Here is a 27746-nt window from a genome sequence, read left to right on the forward strand (position 1 = left end):
CAAGCTCAAAGATGAATTCAAGGTACACACTGAGAGTGGCAGAGTCTCTTAGAATTCTTCCACTTTCCCAGCCAAGTCTTGACCATCTCACTGTATGGATTCCTATGGCACATCAAGGAGACCAACCAAAACATCTCTTTAAAGCACAGATAAAGTCTCCTTCATTTTTGCTTTGGGGGTGTTTTTGGTCTAATATATTTTTTTAAGATATATTTTATTTATGCATCCCAGACTGGTATAGGCCAGAAGTGTGGGGGCATGAAAGGATTCACCAGAACAGGGTAGGGAGCAGAACAGGAAGATCTACTGAAATACACTGCTGAGGGGAGCAGCAGGTGAAATAGGAGAGGTCTGCTGTGTCATGTGAGTCAGTTCCCTGCTAGGGGATCAAACTCATGCTGCAGTGGCTGCAGATAGCTTCACAGTGCTGAGACTTAATGCCTTGAGCCACCAGGGAGGCCCTGATGTGTTTTTTGAATGAGAAACAAGCATGTCTGACATTAATTTATTAAGGTACATTTTTTATTTTACATAAAACTACAAAATAAGTTTATAAATAAATGATGTATGACCTCCTCCAAAACTGAACGAAAATTATAATTAGTATGTGATGAAATTTAGAAGAAAAATATTTTTTACCCCCCAAAAATATTTCAGGACATACATGCCTCTGAATTCTGCCTCCAGACAGCTTAAGTATGAGGTTTCCCTTTAGTCTTTTATCACAGACCAGGTTTTAACTAAGTGCGATTTTTGATTACCAGCTCAGAAATCACTGAATTTGCTCTTTGCCTGGGGATAAGGATTTTCCTTTCTGTGTTTTTCTGCTCTTTCAAAATATCACTAATATATGCAGCTGCAGTTCAGCCTAAATACTAGGATATTCTCATTTCTTCAAAATCCACCTAACTGAGCATATATTGCTCCCCAGAGTCTCTATGAAAGTCCTGAAAGGCACTTTACAGAAACAAATGGTACCCCTGATATCCTTCTATAGTAATTTCAGCACCCCATTTGATCTGTTAGTCATTTCCAATTAAGAGATTTCTGCATTATCACACATTTTCTAAGTGTAATAACCTAGCACCTACCGAGAATTAAGATAGCATATAGAAAGTAACAGAAATAAACTCAAAGCCAAGTCCTTAAATCTTAAAATTACATATTCAAATCTATTCATTGATATACTAGAAACAAACATGTTCAAAAGAAATTGTAACATATTTCTAAAAATTTCTCAATTTTTTAGAGAATATTTATGAGGTAAAGTATCAATTTCTATTTCTCCTTCCCTAATACAGTCTATCTTTATTATTAGTGCAATAATAAAAGGAAATTACTCTATGTATAAAGAGGAAAGGAGAAGCAGCAAGAAATAACACTAATAATCATTACCAAATAACTGATTATATATATATATATATATATATATATATATATACTTCATTTATGAAAGCTTTCTAGCTATTGGAGTTTATTCTTAAATTAGACTAAAAATAATATTTCAAGATATCAACTCTCCTGATTTTCATCCCTCCTCTCTGGCCATTTCATCTTAGTCTCCTTTGTTTTTGTATTATTTCAGTGACCCTATGCAGTGTAGTCCTTCCACGATCAGTCCTTGACCTTCTTTTCTCCTGAATAAGTACTTACTCTTCTAGAGATTTCATCTCTGATCTTATTTAAGTCCACAGCCTTAAATATCCTCTCTGACTCACTACTCCCAAATGTATTTCTTCAGCCTGGGCCTCTTCTCAGGATTCCAGACTCACTACTCAACTATTTACTTAACTACTCCAGTGTATATTAAGTAGGCATTTTATATCAGTATGTCTAAAACTGAGTTGATTGTATCAGTCTACTAAAGAAAATTTAAAAAGCTCCCCACAATCTAACCTGATTCAGTTAATCCCAATTACATTCTTTCCATTGCACAACCCAAAGGCAGAGGCGTGATCTTGATTCCTTTCTTTGGATACCACAGCATCCAATTCTTTGGCAAGTCTTATATACATGCCAAAATATATTTAGAATCTGATCACATCTCATAAATTTCACACCTTCCACACTGGTCCAAAATACATCAATCCCTGCCCTAACTCTAACCTCCACTTTATCTTTCTATGCTTTAAAAAAATAATAAAGGGAAAAAAATTAGACCATTTTACTTCTTTTATCAAAATCCACAAATGGTTTCTCATTTTACTCAAGCAATAGTCAAATTCTTTAGCATGACTGACAGGATGCTATCAATCTTTTAGCACTCTCTACTTGGCCTTTCACCTGGCATGTCTCTCCTTTCTATACCTCAAACACACTGAGCAAGCACTTGCCTCAGAACCCCTGCACCAAAGTTTCCTTCCTTGTGTATTTCTCTTTAAGTTTCTGTGGGATGGCTCCCTCACACAATTCAGATCATTGCTCAAATATTCCCTCACAGTGAAATTGTCCCTGGTCATCTTTTAAAAAGCAGCCTTTACCTAATACTCCTTAGGCACTTCTTCGCTTTATTTTGTCTGATCTAATATACTAATTTTCTGTGTGTGTGTGATTGTGTGGGTGTGCGTGGTCTATATGGCTTGTATTGTCATTACTTAACTCTCCCCACTAGAATGTCAAGTCATGATGGCGAAGGATCTATTTTGTTCAGTGCTTCCTCCTAACAAGGAAAGTGGTTAACATAGAGCAGATGCCTAATAAAGATTTTTAAATTATGGTGATGAGTATTGGAGATATCTGGAAGTCTATAGTGATCATCCATTTAGAACCCTGCTAGATATTCAATAATGCACATCATTATTTTATAGAAACAAACAACTATTTAAGTAATGTAAAATATATAACATTATTATTTATTTATTTTTAAAGAGCTCCTTTTTTCGAATATTATGTGATTAATAGAAATACTTCAGAAAATGCCAAAAAGTAAAAAGATACTGTTACCACTATCCCAATGCTATTGATATTTTGAAATATCTATTTCTGACATTTTTTCCTATGTGTTTATACATACACAGATATTTTTATTTATCTATATACATATATCTATATCTATATTTAATCTTTAATATATCTAACACATATCTAATAAATATACATATAAAGATATATAATCAGTACATTCTTCTTATACTATGAATTATATCCTAGAATTTTATCATAATATAAGAAAACACACTGATGTTAATACTTCAACATGTCATTAACTACAAAAACATTTTCATAGTGACATTGCAATCCATTGAATGCACATACATTGATTATTCAGGCAATCCACATTATTGGAATTTTAGTTATCTGAAAGACGAACTCAAATCCAAAGACTTCCATAAAATTTTGCTATCACATTCTACACTGATATGCATTCACCCAAAATTATTCATCAGATTTCCCAGAGTTGTAATTGACCTATTTGTGGTATGAAAGATATACATTGCCTTATACTTTATTATATCTCTAGAACTTGCCAATATTTTCTACATATAAGATGTTCAAAATTATCAATAATGAAGATAATAGACAAATAGCCTCTTTGCCATTTCCTAATAGTAAAGTCACAGATGATGTCAAGCATTCTGTTTACCTCATAGATTCTATGTATTTTAGTTTAGGACTTGTTGTTTTACCCTTCTTCCTATTTTTCTTTTTCTCTGTTATCATTTAAGAAATCCATTTACCTTCAATGATGTTCTGTTGCTGGAATCACTCTCCATTATGGCAGAGCATTTGATTCCCCAGATGCCATATCCTGATTTCAGCGTGGGAGTTCCATTAAAGTTATTATTGATTTGGGCTGAGCGCCTTCTCTGAGCAGCACTCTACATTTGCCATCTGACCAGCTGATGATGAGTATATTGCACACCTAGTAGTTTGTCTGTATTTTATTTCATAGAGAAACAGAGATATGGACGGAAATTTTGCTGCTGGGAAGAAAATAACCTTGAAGACCATTTTTAATGTTTTTTTATTATTATTTGTGTAGAAGGAGAGACATAAGCTCAAATAATGAAAAAAAGCTTGAGAATTAATTAAGTCTTAATCGATCACCCCAGCAATATTTGAACTAAACTATCTTAAATGGATGAAAATATTCACCATATATTAGATGTATACACACACTGGATAACTAAGAGGTTAATAAAGATTCTTTGGGAAGGTTCCCAAGGAGAAGACTAATGTTCTTACCAGTACTTTAAATAAATCTTTTTTTCCCTAATTGCATTCATGATAAAGAATTTTTTTAATATTAGGTATTTGAATGAGTTCATTCAATCTTCTAATTTTAAGTTTAAAAAATTAGTTTTCAATTTCACCAAAAAATAAGGGGTTGAATTTGGACTCTTTCTATCTTAATCCACTAAATCAGGAAATTTCAGTCATATTCAAATTCATATTTACATTGGGAGTGATCTCAGCAATCACATCCTTTAGTTCCTCTCTTTACTGATGTGGAATCTAAGGTCAGATGTTCAGCACCACAAGCTACTTTCAGGGCACTGCCTATTTCACCTCTCTTTTCCTTGCTCACATATTTTACATTTCTGATTTTCCTCCATGGAGTTATAAAATAAGGCAAAATTGACAAAAATAAATAGTTCCAACTTAGCAAAAAACAACATTCCGAATGCTGAGTTCTATCTTCTAAATGTTATGGGAAGGAGCTTATTAGAATAGGACTGTTACTTTTGTCAAAATACAGGCTGGCAGCAAGAGATAGCCTTAATATTATGTGTATTCTCATAGACTGAAAAAAGGGATGGCCACTGATTTTTCTGGCTTAAATAGGCAATAGGAAGGCAAACATGCCTAATATTTTTAAGCCAAGGTCATACGGCTAGCTCACAGCAGCAACAGAATTAGAACTCAGGAACTGTGACTTTCCACTGCTTTTCATTTCAGTGCCTCAATATTCTCAGTCATTGGGATGGCAGGTCCATGAAAACAGGTTGTGGGGTTATGGAGAGTTTGAGAGCTTTGCGTAAAAGAGGCTACTAAAAAATCAGGTATGAAATGGAGCTAAAATTTATATTACAAAGTCTGGGAAAGACACAGCACTTTTATTCTGATTGGTGTGAGTGTTAGGCACAACTGATACCACCTCTTCAGGCGGAAGACTGAGACATAGAAGTGTAAGTAATAATCCACCATAGTAATGCTTAAGATGTTTTTTAATTGCTATGTTTATATTGCAAGAGACTTTTCTTTCCAAGAAAGGAAATAGAGCAATAGAAAGTCAGTGAAAATGACTCAATTCTGAATTTCCACCTCCCACAATGAAATAACTCAGTTGGCCAAACTCTGCTAGATTTCATTTTAAACTGTTCCTTAACTCCAATATCTCCTATCCATCTCACACCCTGTGGTCATGTTTATTTTTCCACAAACACAACTCTATCATTTACTCTCCTTTCTATGTCAGCCCCATGTAAGTGCCGAAAGAACCCTGCTCTCCCCACCCATCATTGAGAGCAAGCAGTGGCTCTTCAAGAGGGCTGCCACTAAAAAAATTAATGATAGGGCTTAAAGGTTTCTTTTACTTTGCATCTTGACATTTCTGGATTTAGAGCCAATCTTGGGCTCAGGTTCCTGCAATTACTCTTGTTGAGTGACTTCCTTCCAGATACCTGATTCTTGACCCTGGTTCTGTTTTCACTCCTGCTGGAATCTGGCAGGTAGACTTACTTGCATTTCCCAGCAGGTCTCCTGAGGTTGTGCACTATCTCTGGCTCTGAAGTTGGTTCTGTAATGGCAAGTGCCACATAACAGAGAGTGTGAGACCCTGTCACCCATAAATCAAACACAAACCCTATACACTGACATTTAAAACTCCACAATCTGATCCATCCTAACTATCAGGACACATCGCTCAATCTCTCTCTCCTCTCCAGACCACTACATCAGTTACTCCAAAACCAATGCTTTCTTACCTCTGAGCTTCCCACACATGATTCCCTGAGTCAGGAAAGCCCTTGTGAGGATTCTGTCTCCACTGTTAAAACGCTGTATGTTTCCCCAGATAGGATTTTTAGAAGGCCTCTTTTCCAGAAGATAGCCAATAAAAGTTAGTAAACTCTTTATTTTCCAAAATTTCATCATCTCGTGCAGAACAGCAGTGTGTGAAGCTGCTGAGGCTAAATCTTCTAAATCTTCTACACTGCCACTCTAGCTGAAGCACACTGATGAAGAAGTTTAAAGTTTTGGTTTAGACTGTAACCAAATGTGTAGAGTGGACATAATAATAGTCCCAGCCTCAGAGTTTTGGGAATGATCATATGATTTAAAAATGAAAGTGCCTGGTATGTTAATACATTCCCAATAAATGCTTGTTATGGTTACTATTATATTTCTGTATACTACATAAAAAGTAAAATATTTTATGGGTGTCCAGTGCTTCTTTTCTAAGTGTTTAGGACATTTCGCATCTTGATGTAGTGTTTAATAGCTTGTTAAAATTTCCAAATTTAAAAAATAAAAATATTCTTCACACAAAAAGTGATATGAAAATTATCCCTAGTAAGCCAGTAAGGAGAACTATGAATACGAGAGACCAAGTGTTTGACCTGAAGACACAAATACCTGATAAAAGCCACGGGCTCGGACACTAGTCTTAATAAAATGTACAATGACACAGATTCCTTAGGAGAGGAAGACCAAATTTCTGAAGCTTTCTATTGCCCAGAGCACATAACTTATTGTTTGTCCACAGTAGTTATGTAATCCATATTTCATGAAATCAGTGGTAAAACAGAACTTTTTCCAGAATGTCTTTGTTACCTGGACTAATTTAACAAAGGAACAAACAAAAGCATCATGATGAACATAGGTTTCACAAATAAAATGGAATTAAAATTCACAAAAATGTGGGACTAGACATGGGTTAGAACTTAAATGATGACAAACATTCTAAAAATTAAGAAGTATTTCAGATATTGGTTTGTCATCTTATCTTTGGAAAAATTCAAATGAAGTATATAATTGTAAAATGAAGGAGAGAGATTTGGTTTCTGTGTCTCTCATTTGAAATCTAAATTCTCCTAATAGTCCAGACTCACAAGTCAATTGTGAGTAAAGACATACAACAGGCCTTTCAGAGCCAGAGATAGGGAGATGATGTTCCCAGCACTGGGCAAACTATGGAGAGGGCAAGAGGGGGGGTAGATAAAATGCTAGGAAGATTGAATCATCTTTCAAAATTTCAAATCAGAGATAATTCTTTACAATGTCATATTCTGTCAAACTAAGTCCGTTATGAATGTATTCATCTAACAAACTTTTACTGAGTATCTATTATGTGCCATGTTCTCTCTCAGGCACTATGTATATAAACAACCAACAAAAGGTCTATTTGTTAGGAAACAACGCCTAATCCAGGATACATAACTGAAGGGGTAAGCGGAGGGTGTATATGTGAGAGATTTGTGAGTGATCTTCAACACATTTTGATTCGGCTTCCATATGTTACCTTGCATATGTAAAACTCACCTCTCTACGTTGTCATGTAAAAATTATACAGCTCTATGAATCAAGTAAATTGATTTTTGGTTTAGTCACATTCTTCATTAAAAATCTTTCACTTATCTCAGTCTAAATGATCTAATCTTTAAAAAAGATGAGTCATCAAGAATTTGTTAAAAAATAGAATACTATATTTGTTATTTAAAATGAAGGAAAGTGGGGAGCAGTGACAGAAAGAAGGCATGCCTCAAATAGGCTGACATGATTCCAGCACCCTTAGTAAATACAAGATTTACAGTATTCCCATCTATGCCTTTGAATAAAAGTATAATGGCCTTCGAAATTTCTAATAGTGATTTAAAAAGATTTATGGTGGGGTGGGCAGAGTTAGGAAAAGAAAAAGTTCACTTTTATATCTTCAAATTTTTGGTCCAGACTGGTACAATGCCAGTTTTTATTTTAACCCAGCATCTGGAGGAAGTTATGTTTTCAATAGAAAAGGAATGTTTACTGAAAATGACTGACTCACCATGCAGTTTTCTGGGGGAGTGCATTATTTGTACCTAAACAAAATGAAGAACAACTGTCAGGATTCCAAAAATAATGAGTAAACATTTCTGGATTTCAAGAATAAATGATGTGCATTGACAAAAGAAAGCAGGCACTTAAGTAGTAAATTTTATAATTAGCCTCTGTCTTCAGGAAGAACATATATATGCACATCAACTTTGTCCATTTTGATGACTTTTCTCTATTACAGTAAGTGTTGCCTGTCAGTCAATGATAATATGCTCCCCCTGTTATAAGTGCATATAAATTTAACTTTTTCCCTTAGAGCAGGCAGTAAGGAAATGTATATTATATAATGAACATTAGAATAAAGCCTCAAAGTGGATATATGCCTATAAGTGATTATTTTTAATAACAACTTCTCACAGAACTCCAATTAAAAAATTTTCTGCTTAGAGATATTATCCTTTTAAGGGAACAAAATATGCAACTATAATCTATAAATTTTACTTCATTTTCTTAAAAAATGATAAAAACGGCTTGCAAGAGTTCTGCATGAAATTGTACAACATTTTCTGAAAATGTGTGAAATAACTAAGCACTTTAAAATGCTTATAAGATTACAGTAAAAGGTTTAAAAAAGATTATTTAAAATATTGCTAGATATTTCAGACACCTAACACAACACACATGTGTATTCACTATGTAGTCTTCCTATAGAAACTGTCCCAAACAAGTATCTGTAAAAGAAGGAGATGATAAGGGGCCTCCCTGGTGGCCTAGGGGTTAAGTTTTAGCACAATCATTGCTACAGCCTAAATGCAATTCCTGGTCAGGGAGCTACCCACATGGCACAGCAGACCTCTCCTGCCTCACCCTGCTGCTCCCCTCAGCAGTGTATTTCAGTAGATCCTCCTGTTCAGCTCTCCATTCTGTCTCTGGTGAATCCTCTCACTACCCCCATACCTCTGGCCTATATCCCAGTTATTCAACACATACACACACACACACACACACAAGAATAAGATAAGCTTTACCCACGGCTTGTTAAAATGAGGTCCATTATTAAATGAAGGATAAACACATCATATATGATAATATAGATGCCAAATGGTGAAATACAAACTCAAACAACCACTCAGCGTCTGCTCAACCAGTTAAAATGATTTTCATCTAGAAACTAAATCTTATCCACTTTCTAAGCCCATGTCAATCAAGACAGGTAATGCCCTGATAAAGAAGACACTAGTAGGTAAGGTGAAATTAAGAGTCTCACTTTATGAGATCCAGGGCTCAAAGCATTAGCCTTAGTTGGGAGGTAGTCACACCTCTTTAAGGAAGCTGCTACAGTCTTCATTTGACAGACCTGGAGAATGTATTAGGCTTCTGATTCTACTTTCTTAAGACCCCTGTTTTTTGTTGGGTCAAAGGGCTTGATCTAAGAGTAATTCACTTAATGTGACACTGCACCTGTTTTGTTTTATTTTTGTGTATGTGCTACCTAATGACAATTCAACACTGTGATCAATGAGCAACTACATACACAACAGGGCTCCCAAAATTACTACTGTCTAGTGACATCATAGAAGTCTTAAGGGTCTAGTGTTTTATGCTGGCAGCTGCCTCACACCTCGTGTGTTTACTGCATCTTGCTAGCATCATTTGCCTTTGTGCTTGATTTAATCTCACTTTGTTTTGTTCACAATGGCCCCTAAATGTACAAAATCCATTGGCAATGGATTTGCACAACAAGGAACTCATCCTAGCAATGCATTTCTTAGAATACATACACAAATTCTTGCCCTTTTGTGGGTGAGATATATTTTATTAGTTGTACTCCCAGGCTTGGTTGAAATTCTGCTATAAATTATCAAATTGCCTAAAACATCCCTTTTTCCTGGTGCTTGCTGGCATATTCCGAACACCTAAGTACTATTTTTGGACTCGCCTGGCTACTTCTGAGTAGGAGTCGATCCCAGTGTTCCTGAGCTCACAGCCTTGCTTCCTCAGTACCCGTTTCCTTGTTTCCTTCACTCTTCAAAACTGCTGAGGCCCTAATAGTATGGATTATGTTCCAGCCTGCCTGAGTTATGACACAAGCAAGGTCATTAAAGTTAAAGTTTTAAAATCACATGTGGATTTTATGGACCCCATGCTGTCTATATAGACTAAAGTCATCAACCAACTGCTGTTCCGGGGAATTTTACTTCTGTACTACACACCAGTCGGAGTGTTAAGGCTGTTAAAGCTTCCCTCATCCCCATACACTTAGAGCACTCATCATTAGTCATTGTTTTTATTTTGCAACAAAATATAAAACTGAATGAATCATTCCAACTTAAGAAACTAATTACTTGTGAATTCCTTTTTGTGACAATCACATGTAAATACTAAGTATGACAGTATGGAGTATGGATTAAAAACCAATCTTTTTTGCATAAATAAGTCATCACTCCCCAAAAAGAACATTCCTTTGGTAAAGAAAAACTTAAGACCTCCCTAGTACCCGAGGGATTAAAGCTCAGTTCTCTCACATCTATGGCCTGAGTTTGATCCCTGGCCATTCAGCTGACACACATATGGTGCAGCAGACCTCTCCTTTCTCACCCACTGCTCCCTTAGCATTGTATTTCAGTAAATCTTCCTGTTCTGCTTCCCACTCTGTCTAGGGTGAACTCTTTCACCCCCCCCCATACATCTGGCCTACACCCCCATTCTTCTACACAAAAATAAAATTTAAAAAAACACCAAAACTTCAAAATATGTCTTTAGAGAAGGTAACCAAGATGATTCAGACCTCTGAAAATCTATTTATATGGTCATTTACTCCAATTTCCATATTATGGAAATTGCCCCTACAACTATTTAACTTATTTTATCAGAGAAGAATAAGGATGAAGATGGTGTAGATAACTTTTGTCAATAATACTACACAGCTGGTAAAATTGCATTTCTAACAATGGGTACAATATATCAAAAGAAAAATCTGACACTTAAAATTGCTGCTAGAGTCAAAATAATTTAAAAAGATTTTTCATGTGAGTATTTTTAATGACACTGACTTTGCTAGTTGTTAAATACATACTGTTTTTGTTTATTTAAGTTAGCACTGATACTCATGGGTTAAGCTAGCATTTGAAGATTATTACGTCTCTCATATATAATATTTATATAATGCATAAAATACTGTCATTATTGATATAAGCTTGAATGTTGAAATATATAATAAATTCTAACCCTGTATTCTTTTGTTGTTAATGTCTTTATTTGCTTTTCAAAATAACTCTCATAAAGAAATTTCCTATAGAAACATTAGGGTTGACATCCATTGAAACTGGATTTCTTTTATGCATATATATTGTGTTTAGGGCCAAAATCTAATAAAAAATTTCCACTTTTTAACCCATAATTTTGTATAAATATTGTCCCCATCACTGCTTCTACAGGGCAAATCTTGATTACTGAGCTATCCGATATATGGCATTAATGGGGAAATAGCTATTAATCTGGTCCAGCGAGATAAAAAAGGATTTACATTTCATAGTTGTAGAATATGTTCTCTGTCTCTCACTGAATATGAACAAAAACACACAATACCAGGTTATGCTCTGAGTGATCTTGTAATCATGATGCAAATAACCCACGGGAAAAGCTAACTAATACAACAAAGAAGAAGAGGAAAGAGATAGAAAGGCTCCCCCAGTGATAGGGCTTAGTCAACAATCAATTCTTGAACACTGATATAGTCTGGAGATAAGAGATACCTTTATTGCTTAGACCATTTTTGTCAGAATTTCCATTACTTGCACTTCACAGCATCCTAACTGATCCAATATATTTTAAGAATAATCCATGAGGATTCAAACTTAAGTATATTTCAGATACTGATCTCCCTTTTGTGGTCTAGTATACCACTGAAGTGCAAATAATAACTTCTAATGTCTTAATTTCAAAAAGATCAGTTTTAAGAAAAGATTCCTTCCAAGTATGGGAAACTAAAGGAGATTTTAAAGCTTTATGGTTTTATTCACAAAGCAAGAATTTTAAAGAAGTATTGAATAAAATGTTTAGGCAGAACAAATCACATTATTGATAAAGATGCAAAAATATTTAAAATGGAATTGACTTTAATTCCATACACATTAATAAAATATAATATAAAAAGGAAAAGTTTATTCATATAATTATATAGTGTTCAGTTGTTAAGTTACTTTAAAATATAACTTTTAATACTGTGTCTTCTTTTTCAAATATGTCCCTGACTTAATGGAAAAATTAAAACAAAGACTGCTTTTCAATGTTAAGAAGACAATAGATACTAGCGCATTTAGTCTCCTCAACATATTATCTCCAAGAGTAAGTTTATCTAAAAGCACAGACTACTCAGATGAAATTCAAGCCAGCACAGAGTTGGAAGTTAGACTTATAGACTCAACTTAGTAAACTTCCTTAAGCCCTCTAACTCAGCATATCATATGCAAAATGAGAATAATATCTTTTATGAGTTGTTAAAAGATTGAAGCATGTAAAATGAAATTATATAGAGATTATATAATTATTTCACACTACAAGTGACAAAATATACTTCTCTATTCCTATTTCAAATTTTCAACCGAAGCTACACCTTCCCTAAAGTGCAAATAATAACTTCTAATGTCTTAATTTCAAGAACATCAGTTTTAAGAAAAGATTTCCAAGCATGGGAAACTAAAGGAAATTTTAAAACTTTATGATTCTATTCACAAAGCAAGAATTTTAAAGAAAATTATTTGCACCAGCATACATCAGTACATATCCACACCCACAAGTGAGTGCACACATATATACTTGCATATTACGTTATACAAACATACACACTATTCTCGTATGTCAAATTTGAAAAATAAATGGAGCAAGACCACAGGATCTGGTTTTTGACCTCTACTGTGTATTGTCATTATTCCCTCTACATGGTACATCTTTCAGTTTTGTCTTATTTTAGAAAGAAGTTTCAAAGAACCCTAAGCTATTCAATCTACCCCTTGCTCTTCTAAAATCCAACACCATTACTGATATGTATTTTTCATTGCTTTTCTACTATCTCTTCTATAAAAATAAAGTATGTATGTGTACAGTGACAATCAACAATGATTCTGACTCAATACGCAACTCATTACTTTACAAAAATCACTCATATTTTTGACATCACCAAATGAACTTTAAGCTATATAAATCATGAGCCATATTTTTTACATAGCACTCCTCATAATTCCTAGTCATATAATGTCTTGTTTGAATAAGAAATATCCATGATTACATTGTTGATTATACTAATCACTTGAATATTATTCCTTAGAAAATTAAATGTTGATACAGTTCAAACACTGAAGATGCTCACGTGATGAAATGGTCATATTATTCAGTTAATATTCAGCTTTTTGTTGATTGGCTTAAAAGGATCAAATAAATCCTTGAGGTAGAAATTCCATCAAAAATCATAAAGGCAGTATATCTTCTCTTTGGTGTCTTGGTAAGGAGATATCACTACATCCATACTCAAAGACAGCAAGTCTAACTCTTGGGAAGATGAGAGCTGGGGCTGGTGGTACAGACTAGAGAAATAAACTTTTTCTCCCTTATTGGAAATCAATCACCCTGTATATTATAATTGAAACCAGAAATTCTTTCTTCAGCAGCAGTATTTATCAGAATAAAACCAGTTAAACCAGTAGACAATTTTAACTTTATATAACATAACTAACATTGATTAGCATTTTTATATAGATGTTCTTCAATGTTTTCTTTCTAGTTAAGTATGAAATGATAATTAAAGGCATAAATTATGCTAAGAATCAAAAATTTAATCCACTTACCATATTCTTGTGTTTACTTAGACAGTTCTCTATGAAACAATTACTAATCAGTCTACAACTGGTTTTATCTCAAATTTAACACATAATTCTGTAATATGATTATTAAGGAATTTGCTTTTATGCCTATTATTTTATATCTCTGGAAACATTAGTAGATACCAATTCCATAACTGAAAATATAAAATATTATGAGATTTTATTAAGATACCTACATTGAAGAAATGAGAAATAATACTTTTGGGGAGCATTTTCCAAGCAGTTGAGCATGAATCATTGGGCAGTAAATCAAGCTTAACAGACACTATTTCTATTCCTGGAAAAGCACCATGTTATTAATCACATGATAGTCCTTGTAGATCACACAGGTTCCACTCATTATTCAAAAGTAGAATATCCCTATTTGGTATGACCTGGTAGGTTATTTTGGGGATCTGAGAATGCTCACATTTTTTCCATATAAATTAATGGTAAGACCATTCCCAGACCAAAAACAACATTTATTTACCAAATCATACCAGATAGGAACATTCTATTTCTGGGTAGTGGGGGAAACCTGTACAGGCAGGGAAGTTACTACACTTCTCACTGCTGATGCCACAAGGACTTACCATTTCAGCCAACAGTATGTTATTTCACAAACCCAATGTTCAGCTTACTTATGTTTTCATGTCACATTAGAATATCATAGAATACAAATCCTTCTCATGCTCAGTCTCCTTATCTGTGAAATGGGGGAAAAGTAATAATTTCCTAAAGTGCTCGGGTGTTCTGTGGTTTAACTAATTAGAGGTTGTAAAGCCCGATAAAGCACTCAGTGGTATTAAATATCTATACAGCATGCATTTACTGGCCAACTTGTGTGCCAGCTGCTTAAACACAGCTGCTCTTAATAAGCGGTAGAAAATCCGCTAAAAGCATGTGAAGAGCTGATTGGAGGAAATGACATGAAAGGAGTGTTTTACAACTCATGAGTCTGTTAACATTGTTTAAAAAATTAAGTGATTTCATCATAGGCTATTGCTGTCTTTACAATAAATCCCAAAAAGGTGAACCTGTCAAGGGTAAAACTTTGAAATTGATAGGAAGAAAATACTTTGAATTCTACGGACTACAACAAAATGCTTTTGAACCCAAATGGACAGTTTGGCTTATTTTCACTATTCTCTTTGTTTTGCTGATGACAGAACATAGATGATGTATGTATGGACAGGCAGAGACACTAGCTTATCAGTAGCAAGTTCATATGGAGAAAAAGATGGGTTGGGTGCACTGTGTTTTTTAGTGAACTTGAGTCAGACAAGGAAGAGAGGATTAAAGACAAGCAGATATGGGGGGAGGGGAGGTGATTAGGGTGTCATTCCTACTGAAGATCAGCACTGGTTTCCCCGCCCTCATCATGAGCCTAAGTTACAGTACTTCCCTACTCCTTTACATTCTCACTTCCCATGTTCCCTGCTAGGATCCCCACACCCATTCCCCACACATGAGCCAGTTTTGTCAGTACCTTTCTGGTCTCCTGGGTCCTTGACCTTGCCTCACTAACAAGACTTTATCTTCTTTGTCCCTACTTATCAGCTTTCCTCATCCATTCCTACCATCCCATTTCTGTATTTCTGACTCCAGTTTGATGATCTAATTACAATTTACAATTGTTCTTTTTATTTAACTATTTATTTTGTTTTTCATAACCATGAATTTTGACCCAATTCTAGCTAATCCAGCCATGACAGCTCAACTTTAATATTAAAATTCTTCCCTTAAAATAAGTAATATTTGTTGCCTTCATTTTTAGTACTATATTATATGTAGTAGTAATTATTATGCCATTAGTAATGACATACATAGTTGCTAACATTTGTTGAGTGCTTATTATGGATTAAAAATTTCTAAATAGTTTACATGTACTAAATATGTTTTATATCTATCTCTATATATCTATCTATATCTACATATCTATATGAACATAGATATGTATAGGTAGATACAGATAGATATGTAGGTATACATGTATCCTCCGTTCTTTATTGTAAACTAAATAATGGCACAATTTTGCTTTTTCCTGTACCTCAACTCCAGTTTTCTGGCAGCTGAAAGTCAATTTGAGTCTCTCACAGAGATGTTTATCTGAATGCTTATAATTTTGCATCTTTATATTTGAAACAGATCTTCTAATTCAACTTCTCCTTTACTATTATAAATTTCATTTTTTAACCAATATCAGAGCTTTTATGAACAGGTACACTGTAAACAAATAAATAAAAGCAAAAAGCAACTTAACTAAAAATAATAATCTTTGGAGTACAGATCAATATTTCAAAAACTGCTGCTGAAATGTACCCCTGAAATGTTGGTAATATCTTAAGAACAACTAAAAACAGAAGAATTTTTGATTTGTTCTTCTTTGTGACAATGCATCTTCATTTTCTCATTTATATCTTATTATAAAATCATATTATGCTTGATTATATAGATATCATTTTAATAAGTATAAAATCAAAGGGCCATATTTGCTGTGTATAAAATCCTAACGTGAGCATGGCAATGTTGTTGCATTACAAACCAAAAGGAGTCAGTGAGATATAAACATGAGAACAGATTTGTACACAAATATGCTAGTCATACATCAAGGGGAAAAATAAGCTATCAGTATTGATAACAGTAACAATAGTATCAATCATTACTATGTACCAAATACCCATTCAAACTCTCAGAGTTCATTAAAAAAAATGCAAAGTATGCTTGCTATCTCTTATTTCTCCATTAGCATGGTTCATCTTTGGTTATTTAAAAATTGTATTCTTAAAAAAAAAAAAAGAGTACAGAGGTGTTGCCCCTACATGTCATGAAGTTCATTCATGACAATTTTGAGCTTGGGAAGCATTATTAACCAGTGTGAAAAGGGAGACATAGTTAAATAAGGACAGGAAGAAACTCTAGCACACTAACTTACCATGTGAATACTTTCTAATTTTCAGTTAGTTCAAATCATCACATTTATAGTTTTTCCTTCTCTTAGAATAGAAATTCCATAAATACACTTCCAACCCTGGTCAATGTTTTTGTGAACTTATGTAAAAATGCTAACACAAACCTGTGACCTGTTATGTCTTTTCCAAATAAAAACCAGAGGGTCACAAAAGCCCAGACACATTTGTGTAGTAACCTAGTTATAGTTCTATATTCGTTCCCACTTAATTGAACTTTGTCACAGAGAGACATACACCCATAAAACTGCTATATTCAGCCTAACAATATGCATGCATAAGTGTGTTTATAAGACCAAAGAGGTTACTTCAAGAGACAAAACTGAAGTTCAAATCTGATCAAACCTTATTCCTCTTTACCCAGTGACCTGTTGTACAATTTTGGTTTAGTCAAAAAATTAGTTACATATTTTCCAAGTTTTGACATTTGTAAAAAATGACAGCCAACTTTGGGAATAACTGTGTAAGTGTCCTCCATCTTAGACAATAGACTTTGCAGTCAGCATTATTTTTCTGCTTCTCTATTTTTTCACAGTATAGCCTACTGTGAACACTATGGGTGGAATGCAAAGACCAATGTTGGGATTTGAGCTCAGAAATTTATCAGCACCATCTTCTTAAACAAATAACATGTTTGAGCCTAAATTTTGTCTATTAAAATATGGATATTAAATTCAACCAACCTAAGAATTTTTTGTGTGTTTACAGGTGATACATGAACTAGAAAACCACTGCTGCCTTTAGAAAGTTTACAACCTAATTAAGAAGATGCAAATTTGATCAGAATATACAATCAAATATCAAATAGAATTTTTTTGGTTCTCAAAATTATTTATTTTTTAATAGTTTTTTTTTTTAATAGAGGCATGTTTTTTTATTTAGTTGTTTGTTTTTTGTTTATACAAGCACTGGGTACAGTCAGAAGTGCGGGAGGGTGAGAGAATTCACCAGAGCCAGAGCAGGGAACAGAGCAGGCAGAAGGACCGAAGTACACTGCTGAGGGGAGCAGCGGGCGGCAGGAGAGGTCTGTCGCGCCATGTGGGACACTCCTCCGGTGGCTGGGAAGCAGCCGGGGATCGAACCGTCGCCGCAGAGGCCGCGGGCAGCTTCGCGACCCAGCGCTCAACCGCTGTGGTACCGGGGAGGCCCGGTTCTCAAATTTGGAACAAATATCTTGTCCTTCTTTGAAAGTTCACTTTTCTGTCTAGCCAGAGAGTTTTGAAGAATTAAAGTAATTCATGCTATTATACTTATTTTGGTGCAGGATGAAGTTAAATCAGGAGACAGAAATGGAGAGTAAAAATAACCTGTTTTTAAACAATGATTTTAAAATGTCCCGAAAGCATAATAAACTTCCACCTTACTCTGTGGAAATTATCAGAATCTCAGTTCTGCTCCCCAACCAAGCAACGGTAGTAAAATATAACCAATATAGGGCAAAACTAAGCTTAGATAATTAGATGATTTGCTTTCTACACACACACACACACACACACACACACACTCACAAATTGAAGGACTCTGTGCTCCCAGTAGCTTTCATTTTAAACTATCTATAATCATAATATTGAAAAGAAAACTATTTTTTAAAAGTTCATTTTCCATCAGTATGCTATTTTTTTGAGCTCAGCATCATGAATTTTTTTTCTACATTTCCATGGTCTTCATAGTCTTTATTATTACATAATGTGTCAACAATGTGCCATCTGTTGACAATGTAATATATTTAAAACATCTATATTATTAAGCATTTATCTTATTTCCATTTTGTGCTACAATGAATTTCTTTTTGATGGGGCTAAAATATTTTCTTAGGACATATTTATAGAAGTACAATGTTAGGCCAAAGTGTATGAATATTTTACTCTCATACCAGGAAAAGTAATCCATACCATTTACCACCAGCATCTGATTTTTTTATGTAAATAATTTAATAGATATTTAAAGTTTTATGAACAATTTAAAGAAGAGTAAATGAGATAGTGAACAGTTTAATTATAATTCATAATAAGAATTTAAACATATCAACCTCCAAGTAAATTTTGGGATACATACGTATAAGACAACCTTTTACCAAAATGGGATGAATCAGGTTTTTGTAGTAAAATGTTATATGATTAAGTTCTTCTAGTTGAGTGACTAATAAAAATGTCATATTTTTTGTCTTAAGAATGTGTTATTCATCCACTTACTCTTGATTTTTAGAAAATTCATCTAGAAAACATAATTCGAAGACTCAGTCTGCAATTTCACTTACATAACAAATTTTAGCAATATAATCAATGTCTACAGTACTGTTCTCTTATCATTCATCTTCTGATTTATTTAATAATTGTGAAACATCTTCCCTTTTAAATAATTCCCTTTTTAAAGTCTTTTTAAGATTAGTTGGGAATAAAAGATGAAAGATGAAATCATTCCGAGGATGATGAAATAGCAAAATGATTCAAGATATGGGGAAAATACCATCACAAAAGTCCTGTAATATATCTTAGATTTATAAAATGGTTCAAGGTACTAATATAAAAGTTACAAGATAGGCTGAGCTTTGTTCTAAGTAAAACAAGTAAATGTTCTCTTTAACCTTTGGAAGACCTCTAAAAACAATAAAGGACATATATCAATCCCTACAAAAAGTTAGAATTGCTCTCAAAAAAAACTTAAAATTTAAAATTGCATCCAATGGATGCAGAGATTTCTTTTTACATGTTCATTTTCCACTTAAAATGTTTCTTTATAAAATGAGACAAACCACTAAAACCTATCAGGAAAATATACAGGGAATTATGCCATATGTGTATATATTGTTATAAGACAGATGATAGGTAGGTAGGTAGGCAGGGTAGATAAATAGATAACACTTAATTTACATGTTAAGTCCAAAAAGGAGAAATATAATTCTCAAATCAAAGATGAGGAAGCAGATCCTAAGAAAATGCCTTTCTCTGTCAAATCCACACCACAATTATGGTTGACCAAGGGTTTAAACACAGTTCTCTTTATAGTTATTTTATTTTACTCTCTTGAGGTCCATGTGAGTTAGTTTTCACAAAATGTAACCATAAAAAGTACTTCATTCAAACCATTGTTATAAACCTTAACAGGAGACCTTAACAGGAGAGTGTGGAAAGCAGACTATAGAGATGAAACATTCACCTGCCAGTAATCTCCAAAAGAGTGTATGTGTGTTGTGTGTGTATGTGTGTAGGTGTATACATATATGATCTTTACATATTTAAAAGAAACACTGTCACCATGTTCCCTGCAGGTCATTTTTTTTCTTTGAAACTGCATAGATTTTACATTTCCCTGCAGTATTAAACCAGAAGGGCACTGGCTGTCTTATCCCATGGTTTGCAATTATTGGAAATAATGTTCCTGCTACATAACATGCTGGGCATCGCCTCTTAGCCAACATGGGGACATTGTCCCTATCCACAGGTCATGCATACAAGGGGCACATCAACAGGGGTTGCCTGGCTTAGCAGATTTCTCTTACTAATAAATTAAAAGCCATGATGGCTCAATCACTGGATTAAGCAATGTTGTAATCATCTGAAACCAAGAAGCACTTACAAGTTATCACAATGCCTTACATTCCTTCAGCAATTTGCTTTTAAAAGCTTTTATCCCTAATTCTGCTTTCAAGCTTATGAAAGCACTAAATATGTATCTTCATGGACATAGAGGAACGACAATTTTTCCTCCAACTGGATTATCCTGCTGCTTTATTCATTGGAGTCAGCTTCCTGAATGGAGGAAACCATCACTTTCAGGAAAGCAGTTCTCAACAGGACTGAGAGGCTGGTACAGGATAAGGCTACTTCTGCATGCTTAAGTCACTTACTTCTCACATTGCCCAGCCCCCTTAGCCCAGCTAAGACCATTATTTTGATTGCGGATAGAACATTGAGGATTGTGAACAATAAAACTCTTTGGGTAATATGATCAAATAGAGTCTTTTAGGAAGACTATGAATGACTATGGATCTATTTAATTGAGTAATATGGACAAAGTATTGAAAATTCTATCATATAAAATATACATGAAGCATAGTCCCCCTCCTAATTCTCAATCTATGCAAGGGAGTACACTTTCTTGTCTCATTGATTTTGGTCTTGCTCACAAGACTTGTGTTGATCATTAGGATCTGAATAGAAGCTACAGTTAGCCTATTCAAAGAATAGGCTATTCAAAGAATGGGTATAGCTATCTAAAATTCTTCTGTTCTTTTGCTCCTCCATGGAAAGAATATGCCCAAGTAGCCACTAGCCCCCAAATTAAAAAACATGGAGTCACTTAACCTAATAAAAAAAATAAATGATTTGCAATTATAAGTTTCTGAAATTCTGAGGTTGTTAGTTGGGGCTCATTATTACAGAAATCCAAGTAATACATATCATATTTCAAAAAACTATTTTCCATTATTTATTCCCAATTCAACATAAGTTCATTACTCTAGGAAAAACAACAGTATTTTTAGCATGCAAGCTCTGAAATAATATGGACCTCAGAAAGCTAACTTCTGGAAAATCTAGTTATTCAATTGTAAAACTGCACAACAATAGCATCTATCTCACATTGCTATTGTGAAGACTAAGATATTAGATTTAAAATTTTTAGTAGAGTGTTTGGTATAAAGTAAGTATTCACCAACTGTCAGTTATAATATTTTTTCATTATTTACTTTAATTAACATTAAGGTATCATGTCACAGGCTGCTACTCAGGCCTAGGTAGGAAATGTACATGGCAGCAGAAGCAAGTAAGAGGGTTAGGGCATCCTTCAAAAGGCAAGTCTTACCCATCAGTGTAATGAAAATGGACTTCAACACTTTTTTCAGGCGTTTCCACAAAAAACACAACAGCGAAAGTGGCATCATAATAAAGTCATGTCTTAAATATGTGATGCTCAGAATAAATGACTTTTACATGTGACTGAATATGAACTGTTTCACATTTAAATTATTTTTAACATTTTGATGGAAATATTTCTATTATATTATTGCTAGAAATATATCTATATAAATGATACTTAATTATATGCTGAACCTACCTTCCCCTGCATATAAATTTCAAGAAATTTAATAATTTTCTATGATTACAGTCTTGGTTTCTTATTTATATTAGTAATTATAATACTTTGTATTTTTAATATAAATTTGACATGTCCATATTAATGACAGGACAAACACAGGTACTTACATTCCTAACGCAATTCTATCCCCATCTTTACGTCTGTCTAGTTTAGAGTACAGCCAGCAGCCGCATTGCTAGGCTTATGCTACATGATCACCCTTCTATCCAAATTAGTAAGTATGAACCAATATTCTTTCAAGCTCTCTTATATTATTAATAAAACTGTATTTTATTTATCCATACCCTTTGAGAACATAGCATGAATCAAAACATTTTCCTCTGATTCAGAATTAGACACCTGCTCAACTGCTTTATGTTCAGCTCGGTCTCTCATGGTCATAGACTTTTACAGTGCATCTTACAGAACTTGCTGCATACTCTTTGACAGGCACATAACATCAAGCTGTTACAGAGCAACCCCGATATAAAATGGGTTGGCTGACTGTGGGTCCTCACCCGCACGCTTAAAGGGGATTCACTAATCTTAAACTGAAGACACACAAAAGGTTGATAAAAGGTTTCTTTACATGGGAAGGGGAACTGGGAAAATGAATAACTCAGGGGAAAAAAGAGGGAGATAAGTTCGTAAATGCATCCTACCCGTTCCGCTGACCTGGAATCCCAACAACCCTCCGAGCTGGTGAAAAGCCAAGCACACCACATGGCCAAGAGAGCGACCCCTGGCCACATGGCTGGTTAAATACTCAAACAGAAAACCTAGTTGCTTAACTCTGCTCTGAGGTCCTCGCAACCTTCCCTTTGGTGATCATGGGATTTGTACTTCCTAGTGTTGTGGGGGTGAAGTCCACAAAGCCTGTATGGAGTTTGCTCAGGACATCCTTTCCCCCCAACAATTTTGCAAACATAAGATATTTAAAGACAATCTAAACTCATTAATGCAATAAACCTTTCCCAAGAGCCCACAATGCAATGTTTTTGACACTGGAGAGAGATTAGCAAGGCAAAGTCTCCACAATCACAGAGCTTCAGGAGAAACAGATACTTTTTAAGAAAATAAGTGAATAAATGCACTGTGCTGCAGAGACTTAAAACAGGATGGTATGAGAGTTCCTGGACTAGATGGAAGGTTAGAGAAAACATCTCTCAGAAGGTGAAGTTTAAGCAAAGCTCTGAATGACAATAGTAACTAAATAGTGGGAATATAATGTGTCATATAATCAAGATTTCACTGAAATATATTTATATTGAGTCCTCTCCACCTTCAAAAATTAATGAAAAGTTGGCCTCCCCGGTGGCGCAGCGGTTGAGCGCTGGGTTGTGAAGCTGCCCGCAGCCTCTGCGGCGCCGGTTCGATCCCCGGCTGCTCCCCGGCCACCGGAGGAGGGTCCCACATGGCGCGCAGACCTCTCCTGCCATCCGCCCACTGCTCCCCTCAGCAGTGTACTTCGGTCCTTCTGCCTGCTCTGCTCCCCGCTCTGGCTCTGGTGAATTCTCTCACCCTCCCGCGCTTCTGACTGTACCCAGTGCTTGTACAAATAAATAAATAAATCTTTAAAAAAAAAAATTAACGAAAAGTTTAGGTCCCAACAATAAAATCATCTATCTTTAACACCCAGAATGATGGAGAAAGTGGTAGCTTTTTTAATATACCTGTTTATTAATTGTTATCTGTTCTTTATTCAAATCACTATATTTTGATTTTGAGTTAAAATAATATAAAACTGCTATTGTCTTCAAGACAAAATATGATACCCAGATAATAAGTGATAACTTTCTCAGACAAGTTCTTTATTAGCTGTCTTTAGAAGTTAAAATGGTTATCTTGTGTTGTACACAATATTTTCTCTGAAGAGTTTAATGTCCATTCAGACATTTATTTTTAATTATTATAAACCCACAAATTTCTCAACACATCTTTATGATGTAGGGAAGACAACCTTATCCCTACTATGCTAATGTGTAAAGTGAGGCACTTGGCAATTAAGTTACACTTATTATTGATTATCCTGTAGTGTGTATATTCATGATATCAAAGTGTCTGGATAAAAAGTAACCACCTTAGCTATATAATATATATAGCTCTCTGGTATAAGAAGTTGGGTATTTAAGAAACACATGTTTATTGAGACAACAAAAGCATTCATTTCTTATAAACTTATTTTTCTAACTCAGCATTCCCAGAAATGTGTTACCTCTCACTCATTGAACAAGCACTTATCATGCACCTTCTATTTTTGATCACACCTGTGAATAACAATCATATAATTGTTGTAGGTTAGCAAACATTTTAATCTGGAACAAGGTAGTTGTTGAATCAGTACCCACTTACTGTTATTTTTTTCTGTAGATTTAATTTTAGAATCAGAGACATACAAACCACATAACTTTGGTGACAAGTATTATATGGGGGAATGAATTGTTGTATAAACAAAGTTCATATTTCAGAAATAAACATACCCATTTAAATGCCCTTACATCTCTCTTACCATACATTCTCCTCCTCCTTCCCTTTGCTACCACCTTGGTTGAAAACAGTTTACTGCCTGAATTATCACAGTCTCTTAAATGTCATCTCCATCTTCTTGCTTGGTTAAGCCAATATCACCTTCCATTTTAAAGTCTATCTTACAGAGCCTCGCCTGGTGGCACAGGGGTTGGGAGCTGGGCTATGAAGCTGGCTGCAGCCTCTCCAGCTCTGGTTCAATCCACGGCCACTGGTGAGGGTCCCACATGGTGCGCAGACCTCTCCTGCCGCGCCCGCTGCTCCCCTCAGCAGTGTGTTTTATTGGTCTGCCTGTTTTGTTCCCCGCTCTGGCTCTGGTGAATTCTCTCACCCTCCCGGGCTTCTGACTGTACCCAGTGCTGTATAAACAAATAAATAAATCTTTAAAAAAAGTCTATCTTATATGTCACCTTTGTAAACATAAATCTTTAGTGGTTCCTTCTTTTTGGATAAATTAAAATTTCTTAGAATCCCTAAAAGTTTTTCATGAATTAGTTATCGCCTATGGCCCCAATAACCCACAATTCAGTCAAGTTGACTCCTTACAGTTCCCATAATGTGTATTCTGATTTGTGGCATCATGACTTTGCATTTGCTCGCTCTACTTAGAATACTTTCCTCTCCCTTTTGAACCATTTATTCATAATCAAAACTCCATTCAGTAATTTTTTTTTTCTGAGTTCTATTTCCCCACTCCAGGGTAAGTCCAACCTCATGCATTTCCTAACATCCCCTTGAAGCTGAAAGAATTCTCTTCAACCCAAAAGTCATTGAGGATTGGAAGAGATTTTCAATATGAGGATGGTGAGTGCCAATGGGACCTGGACCTGGCATCACACCTCTAGAGTCTTCTATAAATGGCCCCCCATGTACTTGTGAGGGCTGAGACCTGCTTTGCTCTGTCCAATAACACTTTCCTAACAAATACACTTTTCCCAATCCTCATCACATTTAAGCTTCCTTGATACTCAATGTCTTGGAGTTCAGTACCTTAATCCTGCTGTGAATATTTACATATAAAAATCTTGTGTAAAAATGTTACATTTTCTTGGATATATACCAAAACATGGAATAGGTAGACAGATAATAAATTAATTCAGTGTTTAGTATTTTGGGGACCCAACAACTATTTTCCAAAATAGGTAACTCATTTTACACTTTTACCAGCAATGTATAAAGGTTCCAATTTCTTACAGCCTTACAATTGGCCATCCTTAATATTATAAATCCCAGTGGTTGTGAAGTGAATTCTCATTGGTTTCATTGAGGGTATTTTGGGGTCATTTCCTTAATGACTAATGACACTGAGTATCTCTTCTTATGCTTATTAACCCATTTTATACCTTCTTTGGAGAAATATCTACTCAAATCATTTGTTCATTTTTTAACTGGGTTATTTGTCCTTATTTTATATTAGTCCTTACAATTCAATTGACATTAACTTTTGTATATGGTATAAGGGAGAAGTCTGACAAGATCATTCTTTTGCATGTGACTATTCAGCTATACCAGCACCATTAATTGTTTTTAAATATTTGTTTATTTATTTATACAAGAACTGGGGTACAGTCCAGATGTGCGGGAGAGTGAGAGGATTTACCAGAGACAGAACAGAGAACAGAACAGGCAGACTGATGAAAAATACAATGCTGAAACATGGATGGCGCCGGAAGGGATCAAGCTCAGCGAAATAAGCCAGAAAGAAAAGGAAAAATGCCGGATGGTCTCACTCATAGCAGGAATCTAGAAAACTTAAATAAGGGACCAGGAAAAAGAATAACTATAATGGGCCTCCCCGGTGGCGCAGAGGTTGAGCACTGGGCTGTGAGGCTGCCCGCAGCCTCTGCAGCACCTGTTCGATCCCCGGCCCCAGCCGCTGGCGAGGGTCCCACATGGCGTGCAGACCTCTCCTGCCACCCGCTGCTCCCCTCAGCAGTGTGTTTCGTCAGTCTGCCTGTTCTGTTCTGTTCCCAGCTCTGGCTCTGGTGTATTCTCTCACCCCCCCGCGCTTCTGAATGTTCCCAATGCTTGTATAAATAAATAAATCTTTGAAAAAAAAAAGAATAACTATAAGAAAGAAAATATCAAAATCAACAAACAACTATGAACCAGAGACACTCTATGGGGGGGGGGGTGGGAGGGGCGGGGAAAGGAGGGATTCCGGTCAAAATAAGGGGGTTGTAATTATATGGGGAATATAAAAATAAAATTAAAATAAAAAATTAAAAATAAATAAATAAATAGATCAAAGTGAAAAAAAAAAATACACTGCTGAGGGGTGCAGTGGGCGCAACAGGAGAGGTCTGCCACATCATGTGGGACCCTCGCCGGGCCGGCTGGGATCAAACCAGCATCGCAGAGGCTGCGGACAGCTTCATAGCGTGGCGCTCAATCGCCTGTGCCACCAGGGGAGTCTCAGCACCATTAATTTAAAGGTTACTCTATCTCTGTAGAGTTATCTTTACCAAAAATCAATTTACCATAAAAATGAGGTTTACTGGCAGATTCTATTATATTGGTCTATACCAACATTGTATTGATTACTATAGCTCTGCAGTAAGTTCTGATGTCAGATACTGTGTAGTGTGGGTCCTCCAACTTTGTTCTTTTTCAAGAATGTTTTTGTCTACCCTGGTTTCTGCAAATTTCCCTATGACTTTTTGAAAAAGCTTGTCAATTTCTATCATAAAAGGCTATGGTGTAAAAACTGTTGATTAAATAGACTTGAAAGAGCAGACCATTTTGGATTGCTATCATATTAACTGTAGTAAATCTTTCAATCCATGAATATGACATATTTTCGTTCCCATCTATAAAGAGCTTCTTTATGTACCTTGTTTAATTTATCTTTATAGTTACAGGGGACAAGTCTGTGTACTTTTATTAAATTTATTCTCAGTTATGTTTGATGATATTGTATATAGAATTGCTTTCTTGTGCATTTTATTTTCAGATTGTTCATTGACAGTATGTAGAAATACAAGTGACTTTTGTATGCTGATCTTGTGTCCTGCGACCTTACTGTATTTACTAGTTCTACTAGATGTGTGGGTATGTGTTAATAGATTCCTTAGAGTTTTCTAGAAACAAAATCATACTGTTTGCAAATAGAGGTAGTTTTACTTCTTCATTGCCAATCTGGATATTTTTTTTCTTCTTGCTTAATTGCTCAATAGACACTACAGTACTGTTGACTAGAAGTGGTAAGAATAAATATCCTTCATTCTAATGGTATGCTAAATTATGTCTTTTCCACTACAATATAATCTTGGCAGTGGTATAGTTCATGGTACAGTAAACAGTTGATGTTCAAGAAAAACATTTCAAATGAAAGCAAAATAAA

At 35.0% G+C, this 27746-nt stretch overlaps 1 protein-coding gene across 2 annotated transcripts in view; it reads right to left on the reverse strand.

The window, feature by feature from the left end:
• The window catches only part of MDGA2 (MAM domain containing glycosylphosphatidylinositol anchor 2), a gene marked incomplete at both ends in the record, with an annotated part of 688627 nt that overhangs the window by 581368 nt on the left and 79513 nt on the right, over positions 1-27746 (reverse strand). The gene's annotated exons all lie outside the window — the stretch shown is intronic.

This window comes from Talpa europaea (genome assembly GCF_964194135.1).
Source record: "Talpa europaea genome assembly, chromosome: 8".
Lineage (NCBI taxonomy): Eukaryota > Metazoa > Chordata > Mammalia > Eulipotyphla > Talpidae > Talpa > Talpa europaea.